The 16,948-nt window shown below is 43.6% G+C and overlaps 1 protein-coding gene across 1 annotated transcript in view; it reads left to right on the forward strand.

The window, feature by feature from the left end:
* Positions 1-16,948, forward strand: part of LOC139382423 (leucine-rich repeat and fibronectin type III domain-containing protein 1-like protein) — a 122,256-nt gene that overhangs the window by 69,359 nt on the left and 35,949 nt on the right. The gene's annotated exons all lie outside the window — the stretch shown is intronic.

The following is a 16,948-nucleotide window of genomic DNA, read 5'->3' on the forward strand; positions in this document are numbered from 1 at the left end:
CCTTCATAATGGGATTAAAACCCACATGGACTACGATAGAATCGATGTCCAGACATAGTACATTCAGTAGCAGCTTAGTAATGCAATTTACTGGAGCTCCGGGATAGGACAATGTTCTCGCACCAGGAACAGTCACATTTCTTATGATCGAGCTGCCCAAAATCATGGCTGGGAAGAAAGAAAAGGAAATCTGCCCACTCCCAGGCTTCACAGGATTCAGAGAACCCTTTAAGGGCGGGCGAGAAGCAGTAAAACCTGAGCCTGCAGCTCCTGGCGCCTGGTGCAGGCCTCTGACAGATAGAGAAGCCCTGCTTGATCCAGAGCAGGGACGGAAGGTTGCCAAGGTCACCTTAAAACTCAAAGGGGAAAGAGTAGGAGTAGGCATAGCAGCCACAGAGACAGGTATCCTCAGCTATTAAGGTGCAGGAAGATCAGGCTCCAGGGATGCGCAACTGTTCATTGTTTGTATCCGCTCCGGGCCTCTTGTTGGGAGTGTAGACAGCTTTGCGGGTGTCTTCGGGTTCCACAACTTGTGACATGCGACCATCGTTGATTGCCATGCTCCTCTTTCTGTGCTCCTTTGACTCTGCTATCAAATGGGGGAGGAGAGGCATTAGATGGCTCCCCTGGCAAACACCGGCCTGTCGGATAGTGACAAATGACAAGGCGGAGATGCATTAAACAAGCACAAATGCGTAGGCTGGCGACATGCATGATCAAGGAAGCCACCTCAAGTCTATAATCGTCAGCAAGCAAACAATTGCCACATTGGAACTCCAGTTTGTCCCGAAACAAAGCTTAGTAGATACAGCTTCTACAGCCAAGGAATCATTCATTTACTTCTCCAGACAAAGAGAACTCAATTGTAAAACTTATCTTGGACTAACTTTGGCTAGCAGCTTAGTCAGGTTAGCGGCTATGTCAAGCAGACTTCAACCTGTCAGTTCAGTGGGATTCCGGGATAAGAAATAGCGGTCCTAGCTGTTAAAAAGTATCTGTGTCGCGTAATTCATGCAAAAACATGTTCATATTTAACAAAGTTTGGTCATGTTTTAGTCAAAAATAACAAACCGAGTGTTTCCAGCACACGGTGTTCTGCTGCGCACTCTGATGATGTGTTAGGTAGTCACAGAAACTGTGTGATCATGTTTCTGTGATCAAGTTATGATCATGTGATCAAGTTATGATGGGGAAAGGGAACTAATTATTAGGGTGAAGCACATGAGCTACTGACAGCTTTCAACACAACATACACTTATTATTACTTTCTTAGCTACTCTATACATATCTCCCTGGAATATTACATCATTTATGTAGCAACATACAAGACATTTTTGGACTCACAGTTTTTCTGTGTTCGGCCGTCCTTCTTGTGGCCGTCCTTCTTGTGGGCAAACTTTGTTATGAAACTTTGTAATCAAAGTCTGCCATTTTCTGGATTTTTGGTGCTTTCAAGAACTGGGAAATCAGAAAAAAAAACAGGTTGAATCATGACGTCAGTGATCTTTAAGATGGAGTTGACTTCTCGACTTGGAATTCCGAGTTGGATGACCGTTTAGAACTTATTTTCCCGATCAGAATTTTTTTTTTCAGAGTTCCCAGTTGTCTTAAACTCACTGATGTCTGAGATTTCCCAGTTCCGAGTTTCCAGTTGTTTTGAACACGGAAGAAGTCATGCTGGCTTGACAGCATGGCCAATGCATTCAACCTTTTCTGGCCCATGGTGTTGCGTGTGAATGTTTGTCCTTAAAAAGCTTGGAAAAGAGACCCTTAAACAAAGACTTGGACCACACACCCTTTCCACCAAATAGCAGGCAGGGGAGCCAAAATAAGGATTGCTTTGCGACGCGTGTAGTTAGCCACTGATTCCTTCCAAACCAGTCATTGCTGAATTTGCGATATCCAACTTGTTGTGTAATGTTTATGTCCAATGGCTAATACGCACCGGTATGTTTTCTATAATTGAAAAGGATTTTCCAGTAGATTGTCGACATGATTCATGATGATGACTGCTTGTCTAGATTGCTAGCAAATATTTTGAAAGTATGATGTTGACATAGTCAGTCCAATCAAAGCTACGGTAGATGTAACGTGATTTGACTTAATTTTATCTGTGGCCAATGACCTTGAGCCTTCTTGAATGGGCACGTCTAATGGAAATCTATGGCAGCACCCATTGGGGCTTGAACTTTCAAGCTCTCGCTGTAGATTTTAAGGGGATGCAGGGTCGCCATGAGTGACAGAACACATTCACGGCACAACTTAAGAAGATTACCAACCCATACGCTCTGTTCCGCTGGCTGCCCCTCCACCACAGAAAGCACTGAGCTTGGCTGAAAAACCTGCATTTTGGAGCTGCCTTACTCAAGAAAGCAAAAAAGAGACAATTTTTGTATGCAGCTTTATTAACTTAATCATTTTGCCCCACCTGCCCTGAATGAAGGGTTGTCACTGATTTAACCCCTTATTTTTGTTGGCAGAAAACTACCTCCATACTCCCATTCATTTGTATGGGTTACCTTCAGATGAGTCCCATGACACGTGTGGGGGTCATAGAGCAAACGGGAGAACACCATCGTGTTTGTGAGAGTTTCATCGTTTTATAGAGTGGTCATATCTGCTCTGACAAACAGCGCTGTGGCTCTGCCACTTTCCACCGCAGATGAGGAAGGGCAACATAGGCGGATGCGGTGGTTTGAGACAGAGGTCATGCAAAAAAAAATATCTAGCTTAAAACTAGTATAAACTGACAGATTTTGATGGGGATTGTTTTAATTAGGTTTATTAGATTGACACCCAGGTGCGTCAATAGACTCCTAAGGATTCTTTAAGCTCTCATATTGTAACTTTTGACGAGTGGGAAATATCTTTGTAAAACCATTATCATAAGTATTATTAGGATGAATTAAGTCTGACGTAAGGACACCAAGTCTTAGCCGACATGTCAGTATGCATCCTTATATTATTGGGCATACCCTAAAACTAATATTTCTCAAGCTGGAACGCGTGGCATAACCATCACATTTATGTGCACATATTCCATCATATTCCGATGATCTAATACATATTTCTGTTTGGCTCTAGCAACAGAGTTAGCCACCCAGGGCATCTACCACTTTTCACTCTCTTTCGCTTGTTCTTTTCACTTTTCAAACGGTTTCCAAGGCAATCTGTGAGTGAGGCTTTCACAGCAGCCGGGCCCATCTGTTTAAACACTCTGTGAAGCAGGCTAGGATTAGTATCACAATCCCTGCCGTGCTGTCCCCACTGAGGCAGGGCTGCTCAGACAGACACTGTCCATGTCACCATCAAGTCAATCTCTCTCTCTCTCTCTCTCTCTCTCTCTCTCTCTCTCTCTCTCTCTCTCTCTCTCCCTCTCTCTCTCTTCTTGTGTTGTGTCACAACGACGTCACTCTAACCTTCATGACTATCCCTCTGGCAATGTTACATAAAACTGTCCTAAAGGCAGAGTGTGTTTCCTTCCACCCAACTCCTGAACGGCGTGCGTGCGTGTCTGTGTGTGTCAGTGTATTTGTGCGTCAGAGGTCTACTCCCTTTCACAGTCTGTTTAAGTCCAAATGTATCACATAACTCCCTCTCAAATGCCTATGTTAGAATAATAATGTCAAATCATGATGTTGTTACACAATACACATTCAATGTATAATTGTTATATAATTACTGTTTTGTCCCCAAGCAGATGGCTCTATTCACTGTGGATTATACTGTATATTGTTCACAGTGGGTTTTTTATAAATATCAAAAACTGCTAAGGACCTGCTTAAGGATAGCCTAACAAAGTCAGTGAACTGATACGCTACATCTGCAGAATGTCTTGTAGTGGTGATTATAATCGGTCGATAAGAAGAGGCTCTCCTCTAGTCTATCATTTCTCCATTAAAAGCCTCACTTTCAGCCATGAAAAAGGTCTGTGTGCTATGTACAAGCTGAAAAGACCTGTAGAAACTCCACTAAAAGAGTTGTTTCCTCTGATCTCTGGTAAAATACATGAACCACTTTCCAAAGATCACAGACAAGATGAACACTAAGAGAGAATTGATCCAGCTCAATTCTGCCATTTTTCACAGACACGCTCTAGGAAACACCTGCTCAAGCAGGAAATGGATTATGTGATAAGAGGAATATGTTTTCGGCATCTGCTGGCAGGCAGCATAATATTGGCAGATTTCTCCCAATGTGCTAATACCTTTCACAGTTCCACGCTACCCCGTGGCCAGTAACAACCTTTGAGTCTCTCTCTCTGTCTTTCTCCTCTCTCACTTCATCTATCACACTGTCTCATGCTCTCTCTCGCTCTCCTTTTTTCTTTCTCCCCCCCTAAGGACAGTCTGGAGGGATTTAATTTGGGTTTTGGTAGATTCAACCTCCAGTACCTTCTGACTGGATGGAGTAAGAGGTATGTGAAGTGTTGGGAGAGGAGCTTGTTACCTTGTGTGCTACTTTGCCCGGTAGAACCACCATAGTCCTGGCCAATTGTGCTGCTCCTTTTCCTGGAATCTGAGATCACTGAAGCATCTCCAATCTGAGCTTCAAGAAAGCCTATTGTTCTACTTTGTTTGTTTTATTGAATTCTATTGTCCTCCAAGAGTTGCTGAAACTCCTCTCTCCTTCAGTTTGCTCTTCAATTCGTGGACCTTGGTTGGAAAGCGAGGTAGCACCAGTGATCCCTTCCCTTAACACTATTGATCAGCTTATGTGTTGCATCGCCCACGGTTCTCAAGCACACTGTAGACTTTTAGCCACACTGAAGAGTAGGGACCGTGGGATTTGCATTCTTTGTTCGAGGACAAAGGATGAGATGTCAGGCAGAAATCTCGCCGTCCTGTGGGTAATTAATTACTGCATGTAGAATGATTACTTTGATTGAGCAGGTGTTGAGCAAAATCGTTGATCAATATAGATCCATCATTAGAAATCACAAATTGTTCGCTGTTAAGTTGCTGGGTTTTGGTATAGAATGCAAATGTATCATATGTTAGGGTTGACCATTTTCATATATAATCATGTTGAATATAAAGTACTGTATGTTCATCCACCACTGCACATAACTACTGTATGTCTAGACAGTCAGTTTTAGACCTACTCTTCCACCATCTAGCTTTGTAGTTTCATCAAAATGACATGGATGGAGGATAGCTAGACTCCAGAGCATTCTGTCTCTCACAACATCGTAGCCCACTTTGTGAAGAATAATATCTCCTGATGATTTACAACCTCAGACAAACTTGGCAAATCAATACAGATTCATCTTTCACCAACCGGTCCAGAAATAACAGGGTTTTGACACGGCCACTGGCTTTATTGACCACAGATCATGTCGAATCGAGCAAGACCTTGATCGATGCTCGAATGGCGCTTTTGAAGTGAGCAGTGACAGCGACCACTACATATTTATTCCTGGTTCTTGTTGTTGTCTTCAAAGGGAGTAAACATCTGTCACGCCCTGACCTTAGAGAGCTTTTTTTTATGTCTCTATTTTGGTTTGGTCAGGGTGAGATTTGGGGTGGGCATTCTATGTTCCTTTTTCTATGATTTTCTATTTCTAGGTTCTCAATCAGGGACAGCTGTCTATCGTTGTCTTTTCCCACCTGTGTTTGTGGGAGGTTAACTTTGTTTGAAGGCATAATGCCTGAAGCTTCACGTTTTGTTTTGTTTAGTCGGCATCATTTCTAAAATAAAGTGAAAATGTACGCTCACTACGCTGCACCTTGGTCCGCTCCTTTCAACAGCTGTAACAACATCAATGTGTGGAATACTGGAACAATGTGAAACAGAATGCTATCACATCAATGTGACTGACATTCTTGTCTAGAGTAGTTACATATAATGATCTCCTGTCACCAGTCAATCCCTCCTGTCAGAAATTGAGGCAGATTCATTCCGAGGTGAATCTCATTAATCACATGGGGGTATGTTGGTGGGAGGGGAGGGGTGTAGCAGTGTCGATATTTTTCCTCATTTGGAAAAAGAGAGCAGCGTGGTAGCAGTGTCAATATTTCCCTGTGTGAATTGTTTGTTGACAAGTCAAATGCAATAGGTGAACTAGATTTTTCACGTTGTGTTGCATTTCAGCTCTTGAGTCTCTGAGGCTCTGAGTCTTCAGGGTGTAAATCCTGCAAGGATTTAGACTCAAATTGAATCAGGGGCCAATTCATTTAACTGGGATATTGGCTGGATTGACTGAAGTCTGAAACTTTTGAGGAACTTAAGTAACCTTAATAGAATAAGTACTTATAAAGCCAGAAGACCCAGCTACCCTTGGAGAACTTGACTGGCCGTCACTGCTCTCTGACAATGATATGGCTAATGTCTCCTCTTCAGCGTCAGTGTCCGATCATAGCTGTGAATGAAAAAGCGAATGAGGCATTTGTGATCCAGGTAGTGCTATCACTCAGTGGAGAGCATAAAGAGGAAACCTTTAATGTAAAAGTGAGAGAACTGCCATGTCGGACACAATAAAGATGTTAAAGAAAGACAATAAAGAAAGGCCAGGATGTTTTGATTGGTGCATCAAAGGAACTCACCTGTCACCTGAGTTCATCACACCAATTGTTTCTGTCAGCTAAGGGCCAATTGGACAATTAGTGAGCTATTGGAAGGTTTTTGATTAGAATTTCCTTCAACCATTTAGATGTTACAAAAGAGATAAGAGTAGTAGACAGCATCTTTGGATGAAGAGAGACGTTTTATTGTCTCCTGAAGCCCAACATGAGGCACTTTAGACTGGCTTGCAGGTAGCAAGACCATCCCTTCTGCCTGGCACTACCAGGGAAACCATAGGGGACAAGGAATCAGCACAGTCCATCTGCCACTGTAGCCACCCTGCCAAGACAACATGACACTCCAACACTCTCAGAATGTTGGGTGTGTGTGTGTGTGTGTGTGTGTGTGTGTGTGTGTGTGTGTGTGTGTGTGTGTGTGTGTGTGTGTGTGTGTGTGTGTGTGTGTGTGTGTGTGTGTGTGTGTGTGTGTGTGTGTGTGCATTTGGGCGTGAACGTTTGAATGAGTGCACACATATAATCATGCAAGTATGCAATGCTGGCAACCTAGGGAAGGTGTGCTTTGACTCCACCTTCTGGCGGACTTTTTCCACATGCTCATCTCCCATATCGACAGCAACAACAAAGGCATCATGGGAATTGGTCCCCTCCCCACACTTCCCCTTCCTTTCTCCCCCCTTCCCCTCCCCCCTCCTCCCACTGATCCTGGGGTTGGCAGGGTTTAGGTATCATGCTGGGTGGCTGTAGTGTTTGGAGGGCGTGTAGATGAGGTACTCTTCAGATTGACAGCTGGTGGGTGAGCATGGACCGGGCCACTCTCCAGGCGAGGACAGTATCATCTCAGCCCATCAGGCTTGATTTTCCCTTCATTGATCCGCCCAGTACTCTGCCACGGTGAAGTCTTAATGAGCAGTTTACAAAGACGCTTGGTGAGTAGGTGGGTGGGAGAGAACTATCGGATCCGATTGCATCATAGTAGGGGTTTGCGTTATGATGTTTTAATCATAACCAAATTGGAAATATAAATATTGACGATCACCAGGGTCAGCAATGAAAGATAGCAATGAAAGGTACAATGGCAATAGACCCCATCTTGAGATTGTTTTGGAGGATGTCATCTTTAGAGAAGACACTAGAAATCTTACCCTCTTACCCTCAGCCCTGTTCTCTCTCTCTCTCTCTCTCTCTCTCTCTCTCTCTCTCTCTCTCTGTGTCAATTGTATCTCTTGGGTTCAGATCTGTAGCAAATCTGAGGGCTACAGACATTGATGAAAGATGCAAAGGAAGAGTAAATGCAAGAAAGACAGGTGAGCAAGATGCAAGAAGAGCGAAAGAAGAGGAGAGTGTGTGAGAGACAAGTTGACTTAAGGGAGAGATATTCAGAGAGCTGAAACCACTTATGCAATTATTCTCCTAACAGATAGAGAGTGACAGAGCGAGAGAGAGAGAGAGAGAGACAGAGAGAGAGAGAGGGATAACAGGGGAGATTTCTAGAGGCGTGTTGGAGCTTTAATCTGGGATTTGGGAGACTTCCGCTGGGCTGAGAGGCGAGCAGCGGCCCGCGATGCAGGCCCTGTGTCTCGATTATACGACTGTTTTTGCAAAACCTCTTCGCCCCCTTTCCCTCCTCCGTCTTATCGCCCCGCACCAACACCACTGCTGCGCTACTGTTGTTGTCATTAGCGATACTATTTTCAGACTTGGGGTGGTGCCATGTGCATATTATCTCCACGTCGAGCAGACATGGAGGGTTTTAATATAATCATTACAATCACACAGAGAGAGAGAGAGAGAGGGGGATGAGTCACTGAGCCCCGCGTATGTCCAGGTAGAAGCTGTTCTGTGGATCCCAGGGGGATTCTGTGATGCGTTGTGCTATATAACTGGCCACCTGCAAGGTTATATAGCATGTTGTTGGTGGTTGAATGTGTATGTTAAATAAAACAATGCAAAAACCATGAAATGGTACATCGAGTAGGCTATGAATGCAGGTGAGGCACATAGGAAGATGTTCATCACCTGTTAACTCGGGATCGATGACTCTGTATTCATGACTGGTTGAGCTTGATGCTGTTGTCAAGAACAGCAGCAGTTTTTATATTGAGTATATCATTTATCTCTGTTTACATCCTCTGTCTTGTAGGTAGGAGTATCCTGGCTGTGCTCCAGGAACACTCACGGAGCTCCAGTATGTCATTATTACAGCACAGTGTTCCCAGCCTGCCCAGATTCCATCATGGCTGTCCCAACGGGGCACAGATCCTCGTAATTACAGCCTTGTACCCTCCTCCTCCTCCCCACCACCACCACCTCTATGGTACATCGCCTAATGTTAGGCCTGCATACCCCCTGCCGACTTCCAAGTCACACGCAGAGACTTTTGCTACGCAAATCAGAGAGAAATCTTTATTGAGATATGCGGAATGTGTTCTTTGGGGAGCCCAGAAGAGAAAGAAGGCCACGTCTCATTTCCATAATTCAATTAATATCTTATCTTATATTGTCCCCTCATTATTGGCATTACCATTCGAGGCAAAGCGTAGTTACGCCACGGGGGATTTCCTCCACAAGATGAATGTGTGAAGATTGTTCTGGCACCAAGAGACCTGCCTGCCACTGAAACAGCCTATCTGCTATGTATTTTATAATTAGCCTGGAGTGATAATTGGCATCATCAGTCCTGAGGAGTGTGTTCATGCTAGTCTGCTTCCGTTGTTCTTTCTCACTACAGTTCAATGGACCCGTCCCATACATATTGAAGTCTGAGTTTACAGTGCTGCATTTTATCTCTGGGATTTGTAGTCCAGCCAGCTACTTACAAAAAGAGCTTCATGAAATACAGTAAGAATCCAATCAAATTGTATTTGTCACAGTGTTACAGTGAAATGCTTACTTACAGGCCCTTAACCAACAATGCAGTTTTAAGAAAATACAACAAAAAAAAGTAAGAGATGAGATTAACAAATGATTAAAGAGCAGCAGTAAATAACAGTAGCGGGGCTATATACAGGGGGTACATGCACAGAGTCAATGTGTGGGGGGAAAAGGTATTGAGGTAATTGAGGTAATATTTACATGTTGGTAGAGTTATTAAAGTGGCTATGCGTAGATATTAACAGAGAGTAGCGGCAGTGTTCCAGAGGGGGGGGGGGGGGGGCTGGGGCAATACAAATAGTCCGGGTTTCCGTTTGATTAGCTGTTCAGGAGTCTTATGGCTTGGGGGTAGAAGCTGTTTAGAAGCCTCTTGGACCTAGACTTGTCGCTCCGGTATCTCTTGCCGTGCAGTAGCAGACAGAACAGTCTATGACTAGGATGGCTGTAGTCTTTGACAATTTTTAGGGTCTTCCTTTGACACCGCCTGGTACAGAGGTCCTGGATGGCAGGAAACTTTGCCCTTGAAGCTGTGCTGTATGCACTACCCTCTGTAGTGCCTTGCGGTCGGTGGCCGAGCAGTTGCCATACCAGGCAGTGATGCATCCCGTCAGGATGCTCTCGATGGTGCAGCTGTAAAACCTTTTGAGGATCTGAGGACCCATGCTTTTCAGTCTTCTGAGGGGGAATAAGTTTTGTCGTGCCCTCTTCACGACTGTTTTGGTGTGCTTGGACCATGTTAGTTTGTTGGTGATGTGGACGCCAAGGAACTTGAAGCTATCAACCTGCTTCACTACAGCCCCGTCGATGAGAATGGAGGAGTGCTTGGTCCTCCTTTTCCTGTAGTCCATAATCGTCTCCTTTGTCTTGATCACGTTGAGAGAGAGGTTGTTGTCCTTGCACAACACGGTCAGGTCTCTGACCTCCTCCCTACAGGCTGTCTCATTGTTGTCGGTGATCAGGCCTACCATTCTTGTGTCACCAGCAAACTTAATGATGGTGTTGGAGTCGTGCCTGGCCGTGCAGTCATGAGTGAACAGGGAGTACAGGAGGGGACTGAGCACGCACCCCTGAGGGACCCCCGTGTTGAAGATCAGCATGGCGGATGTGTTGTTAACTACCCTTACAACCTGGGGGCGGCCCATCAGGAAGTCCAGGATCCAGTTGCAGAGGGAGGTGTTTAGACCCAGGGTCCTTAGCTTAGTGATGAGCTTTGAGGGCACTATGGTGTTGAACACTGAGCAGTAGTCAATGAATATAGGTGTTCAGATAGGCGTTCCTTTTGTGCAGGTGTGAAAGAGTAGAGTGCAATAGAGATTCCATTATCTGTGGATCTGTTGGGGCGGTATGCAAATTGGAGTGGGTCTAGGATTTCTGGGATAATGGTGTTGATGTGAGCCATGACCAGTCTTTCAAAGCATTTCATGGCTACAGACGTGAGTGCTATGGGTCAGTAGCCATTTAGGCAGGTCACCTTAGTGTTCTTGGGCACAGAGACTATGGTGGTCTGCTTGAAAAATGTTTGGTATTACAGACTAAGACCGCTGGGAGAGGTTGAAAATGTCAGTGTAGACTCTTGTCAGTTGGTCAGCGCATGCTCGGAGTACACGTCCTGGTAATCCATCTGGCCCTGGAGCCTTCTAAATGTTGACCTGTATAGGCTAGGCGTTCCGCTAGCGGGACACCTGTCGACAACATCTGGTGAAATTGGAGGGCGCACAGTTCAAATAAGTAATCATAAAAATTATGGATATTAAACATTTATCTTATATCGGTTAAAATATTAAATTATTGTTAATCTAACTGCATTTTCTGATTTACAATATGCTTTACAACGAAAGCATAACATGTGATTGTTTGAGGATGGCACTCCACATCAACATATTTTTCAACCAGCACAGGCTTCATAAAATCACAAATGGGCAATTAAATAATCACTTACTTTTTGAAATTCTTCCTCTGATTTGCAATCCAAAGGGTCCCATATACAACATTCATGGTCATTTTGTTTGATAGAATTCTTCTTTATATCCCAAAAAGTCTGTTTAGTTGTAGCCATCGATTTGAGTAATCCACTCATTCAACGTGCAGACAAAGGAATCCAAAAAGCTACCAGTAAACTTTGTTAAAAAGTCAAACTACATTTCTATTTAATCCTCAGGTACCCTAAAATGTAATTAAACTATAATATTTCATACGGAAAGAAGTATGTTCAATAGAAAAGTAAAATTATCAAGTGCGTGTCCTCTTAGTCTCGAGCCACAGACTGATTTCAAACTGTGACTCCCAGTACCAAAACTCAAAATTCTTCCTCGTTTGGGAAGAAACAAGCCTGAAATGTTGAACATAGACTGTGTAGACTGACATCTAGTGGAAGCCATAGGAATTGCAATCTGGGAGCTGGAATTGCATAGGACCCATAGCTTTCCAATGTAAGAGCATGGGATCTAAAACAAAAAAGAAAATTCTGGTTGGTTTATCTTTGGATTTTCTTCTACCATATCAATTGTGTTATAGTATCATACAGTATTTTAAGATTTCCACAAACTTCAAATTGTTTTCTATCCAATGGTACCAATTGTATGCATATCCTGGCTTCTGGGCCTGAGTAACGGGCAGTTTGCATTGGGCGTGTCATTCAGGCAGAAATTCTGAAAAAAGGGCCCTAGCCCTAAGAAGATTTGTTAATTAACATGCTGATAGAAATGAGATAAAACTGATTTAAGATTCTCTGCATTAAAGTCCCCGGCCATTAGGAGCACCGCCTCTGGATTAGCATTTTCCTGTTTGTTTATGGCGGTATACAGCTCATTGAGTGCGGTTTTAGAGCCAGCATCGGTCTGTGGTGGTATGTAGACAGCTACGAAAAATACAGATAAACTCTCTAGGCAGACAGTCTGGTGTCACGGCCGTTAAAAGAAGAGGACCAAGTTGCAGCGTACATTTTCTCTTTATTTGGAAAATGACGCCGAACAAAACAATAAACACTACAAAAACAAACCGGGAATCTAAAGGCTATGTGCCCTAAACAAAGTCAACTTCCCACAAAGGCAGGTGGGAAAAAAGGCTACCTAAGTATGGTTCTCAATCAGAGACAACGATAGACAGCAGTCCCTGATTGAGAACCCTACCCAGCCAAAACATAGCAATACAAATAATATAATATAGAATACCCACCCCAACTCACACCCTGACCAAACAAAAATAGAGACATGAACAGGATCTCTAAGGTCAGGGCGAGACAGCACCCCCCCCCCCCCCCCCCCCCCAAAAGGTGCGGACACCGGCCGCAAAACCTAAACCTATAGGGGAGGTGGCAGCTCAGGTGCAAGTTCCCTCGTAACGCTGCCGCTCTGCCTTCAGTGCCTCCAGTTCCTCCCTTGGACGGCGATATTCCCCAGCCTGCCTCCAGGGTCCCTTACCATCCAGGATCTCTTCCTATGTCCAGGAGTCCTCGCTACCTTGCTGCTTGGTCCTTTGGTGGTGGGTAGTTCTCTCACGCTCGTCTGATGAAGAAGGAGTGTACCAAAGCGCAGCGTGGTACATGAACATGATATTTCTTTAAATCTGAACACTAGAACAAAAATAACAAAGCGAGAAACGAACAGTTCTGTAAGTTAACTAAAACTATACAGAAAACAACTACCCACAACCCAGGTGGGAAAAAGGCTACCTAAGTATGATTCTCACTCAATCGTGTCTTACCAGAGGCTGCTGTTCTGTCCTGCCGATAAAGTGTATATCCCGCCAGCTATATGTTTTTAATGTCGTCGTTCAGCCACAACTCAGTGAAACATAAGATGTTACAGTTTTTAATGTCCCGTTAGTAGGATAAACGTGCTTTCAGTTCATCCCATTTATTTTCCAGCAATTGAACTTTAGCTAGCAGGACGGAAGGCAAGGGCAGATTAGCCTCTCGTCGCCTGATCCTCACAAGGCACCCTGATCTCTTTCACAAAATCTGTGTTTCCTTCTCCAGCAAATAACGGGGATCTGGGCCTGGTCGGGTGTCTGTATTATATTCTTCCCATCCCTCCCAGTTATATCCCTCCCAGTTCTGATGTCAGAAGATCTTTTCGGTCATAATAGACGGTAGCAGCAACATTATGTACAAAAGAGATTACGAACAATGCAAAAAAAATAGTAGTGATAGTATGGTTGGCAAAAGCATTTGGGGCAGCCTTCCCCTCCGGTTGGCATCATTAGACTTATCATTATTATCATTATCATTATTATTATCATCATTAGACTTATCACCTCCAGGCATCATTAGACCATATACTGTATGTTACAAAGAATACCCGTCAGAGCATTCATCAAACTTTTTTAACAAGTTTTAATTACCATAGCTACTTTTTTTAATTATATTGTGAGGCGATCAATAACATACTATAAATGATGTAGTCGTTTTGTAAATGAACATTTTAGATGAGTGAACGTTTTTTTCTTCCCCCGTCTGAAATGTTTGTGTGACTCACCCAAATGTTCATTATTTCCGGCGACATTGCGCTGATTTAAAACAGACAAATAGATAGGATTTGTCTCAATTTCTTCTTCCCCCTTCTTTCATTTTCATAATCTCTTGGAGCCTACTCAATGTGTCTGTGCTTTCTGGTGCTGTCACCATGCTTTGGGCAGACTCGTGTAGAATTTCCAACATACAATTAAGTCCTGAAATGTTAGATTTCTCAGTCTCTGCCCCCAATCCTCAAAAATGAATAGGAATGGCAGGAGGCAGACAGGGTGCGTAGGGCCAGCATCGGACAATGGACTGATCATCTCTGCTCTCCCTCTCTCTCCATCAAACCGACCTGTTACTAGCGATAATTCCGCAGGAAGGCAGATATTATAGGCCGCTCCTCTGTCTCCATTCGATAAATATTGAGCCACCTCCTTGTGAAGATGTCACCATGACATGCTTAACAAGCCTGGCGTGACTTTGATTGCTTACAGAAGGGGGGGGGGACAAACAAGCCAGTGTGTCTCATTGACAGGCGTGTAGTTTATGGCCCGATGCTGGGCTGGCTGCCTCCGATGCTCATTACATACAGGCCAGACATCCTCATACTGAATACACAATTGACAAGTTAAAGTGACTATCAGGACTCGTCTCGTCAAGGGCATGTAGCTTGTAAAAGATCCCAGTGAATTGACAATATCAAAAAGGTTACACTGGATGCCTATAGATCAGAAAGTGAGACGAGGCAGTATATGAGCTTAGACATGTTTAGAAATTGACTCAGTGCTTGTGAACTATAATAGATGGTCTTAAAATGTGAATAATGGTTCTCATCGGACCTATTATGTCGCTGGCAAATTATAATCTTTATGTACACGTTAGAAGTAGAATGTTTAATAAAGGGCTCTATTCTGTAGAGAGGCCTCTTCAAGGCCTTGCAAAGAATGAAGGCCCCATCACAATGAAACTTTATGAAAGCTCAATTTCAAACGTCCGATTAAGTAGAAGAGACATAGGTATTAGCTTGGAATTAAATAAATATGTAGCTATTGTGTTGTAGCATATTCACCCAAGGTTGTCTGTTGCTCATCTACTTTTTATAGTACCGGATAATTTGGATGAATGAAGCTGGATAATTCATTTAATGAGATGGTTTGGGGAAAGAGGACAAAAGCCAAAAGGACAATGACACACCACTTGGCCACGGTGCGGCTACGGCGGCCTGAATCTGATGACATGATGGGAGTTGCCACGCAGCATTGCTAAAGAGAAGCTGAGAGTTTCACACATTGGATGGCCCTCTGGGTCATCTGGGTCTGTCTCTCTGGCACAACCTCCCTGTCCCCGGAGAAGGCAGTACTGCACGGCCATGCACGTATTACTCTGGAAGGCTAATCAAATCAGCCTTTTGCTGGGGAGGGCATTTCGAATGGTTCGAAAAAATATTATATTACTATTTCCTCGCCGCATTTGGGGGGGGGTTGTATTGGAAGTCATCTGTGCTCGGCTAAATGGACTGGAGATGGAATTGAAATTGCAGACATCGGAAGGTCTGGAATTTTAAATGTGCCGTTTTCAACAATAAAATCTTCTTGTTAACCATTAAATGTTTTTGTGAGTCAGCAAAAAAAGTCTCAAAATGGATGAGGCATTGCAGGGCTGGGTAATTGCCAGCTGCTAGATGGTAGGCACAACACACACAACACCTGTCTAGACAGAAACTGCAGGATAGAACTCTACCCTTGACACTGCACTGTACTGCTCTGCGCGGTATGTTCATCAGCTGGCTAACTTTAGCCAACGGTATGTATGTGCACACAGTTTAAGACATACAGTGCCATAAGAAAGTATTCACACCGCTTGACCTTTTCCACATTTTGTCATGTTACAGTCTGGATAAAACAAATGAGTAGAGATGTTTTGTCACTGGCTTATACACAATACCCCATAAGGTCAAAGTGGAATTATGTTTTTCGAAGTGTTTACAAATGAATTTAAAAAAAATCTCAACCCCTTTGTCGTGGCATAAGTTCAGGAGTAAAAATGCAACAATAGTGTTTAACATGATTTTTGAATGACTACCTCATCTATGTCCCCCACACATATAATTTTCTGTAAGGGCCCTCAGTTGAGCAGTGAATTTGAAACACAGATTCAACCACAGAGACTAGGGAGGTTTTCCAATGCCTCACAAAGAAGGGCACCTATTGGCAGATGGGTATAAAAAAAGCAGACATTGAATATCCCTTTAAGCATGGTGAAGTTAGTTATTAATTGCACTTTGGATGATGTATTAATCAGTCACTACAAAAATGCAGGCGTCCTGAGATTAATTAAGTAAACCGCTCAGGGATTTCACCATGAGGTCAATGGTGACTTTAAAACAGCGTTTATTGGCTGCGGTAGAAGAAAACAGAGGTTGGATCAACAACATTGTAGTTAATCCACCATACTAACGTAATTGACAGAGTGAAAAGAAGGAAGCCGGTACTGAATAAAATATTCTAAACCATGCATCCTGTTTGCAACAAGGCACAGTTTAAGCCTTTATACTTAGGCGTAAACGAATCCACATACTTTCAGAAATGTATCTTCTCCAAAAATGCATGATTTCAATAGATATCCTTACATGATATGTAGGGAACTAGGGGTAAAGTACTAGGGGGAAACTAGTCAAGGACACCAATAAGAAGAAGAGACTTGCTTGGGCCAAGAAACACGAGCAATGGATATTAGATCGGTGGAAATCTGTCCTTTGGTCTGATGAGTCCAAATATGAGATTTTTGTTTCCAACCGTGAACGGATGATCTCTGCATGTGGGGTTCCCACCGTGAAGCATGGAGGAGGAGGTGTGAAGGTGTGGGGGTGCTTTGCTGGTGACACTGCCAGTGATTTATTTAGAATTCAAGGCACACTTAACCAGCATGGCTACCACAGCACACTGAAGTGATACACCATCCCATCTGGTTTGTGCTTAGTGGGACTATAATTTGTTTTTCAACAGGACAATGACCCAAAACACATCTCCAGGCTGTGTAACGGCTATTTGACCAAGAAGGTGAGTGATGGAGTGCTGCATCAGATGACCTGGCCTCC

This window comes from Oncorhynchus clarkii, chromosome 24, assembly GCF_045791955.1.
Source record: "Oncorhynchus clarkii lewisi isolate Uvic-CL-2024 chromosome 24, UVic_Ocla_1.0, whole genome shotgun sequence".
NCBI classification, from domain to species: Eukaryota; Metazoa; Chordata; class Actinopteri; order Salmoniformes; family Salmonidae; genus Oncorhynchus; species Oncorhynchus clarkii.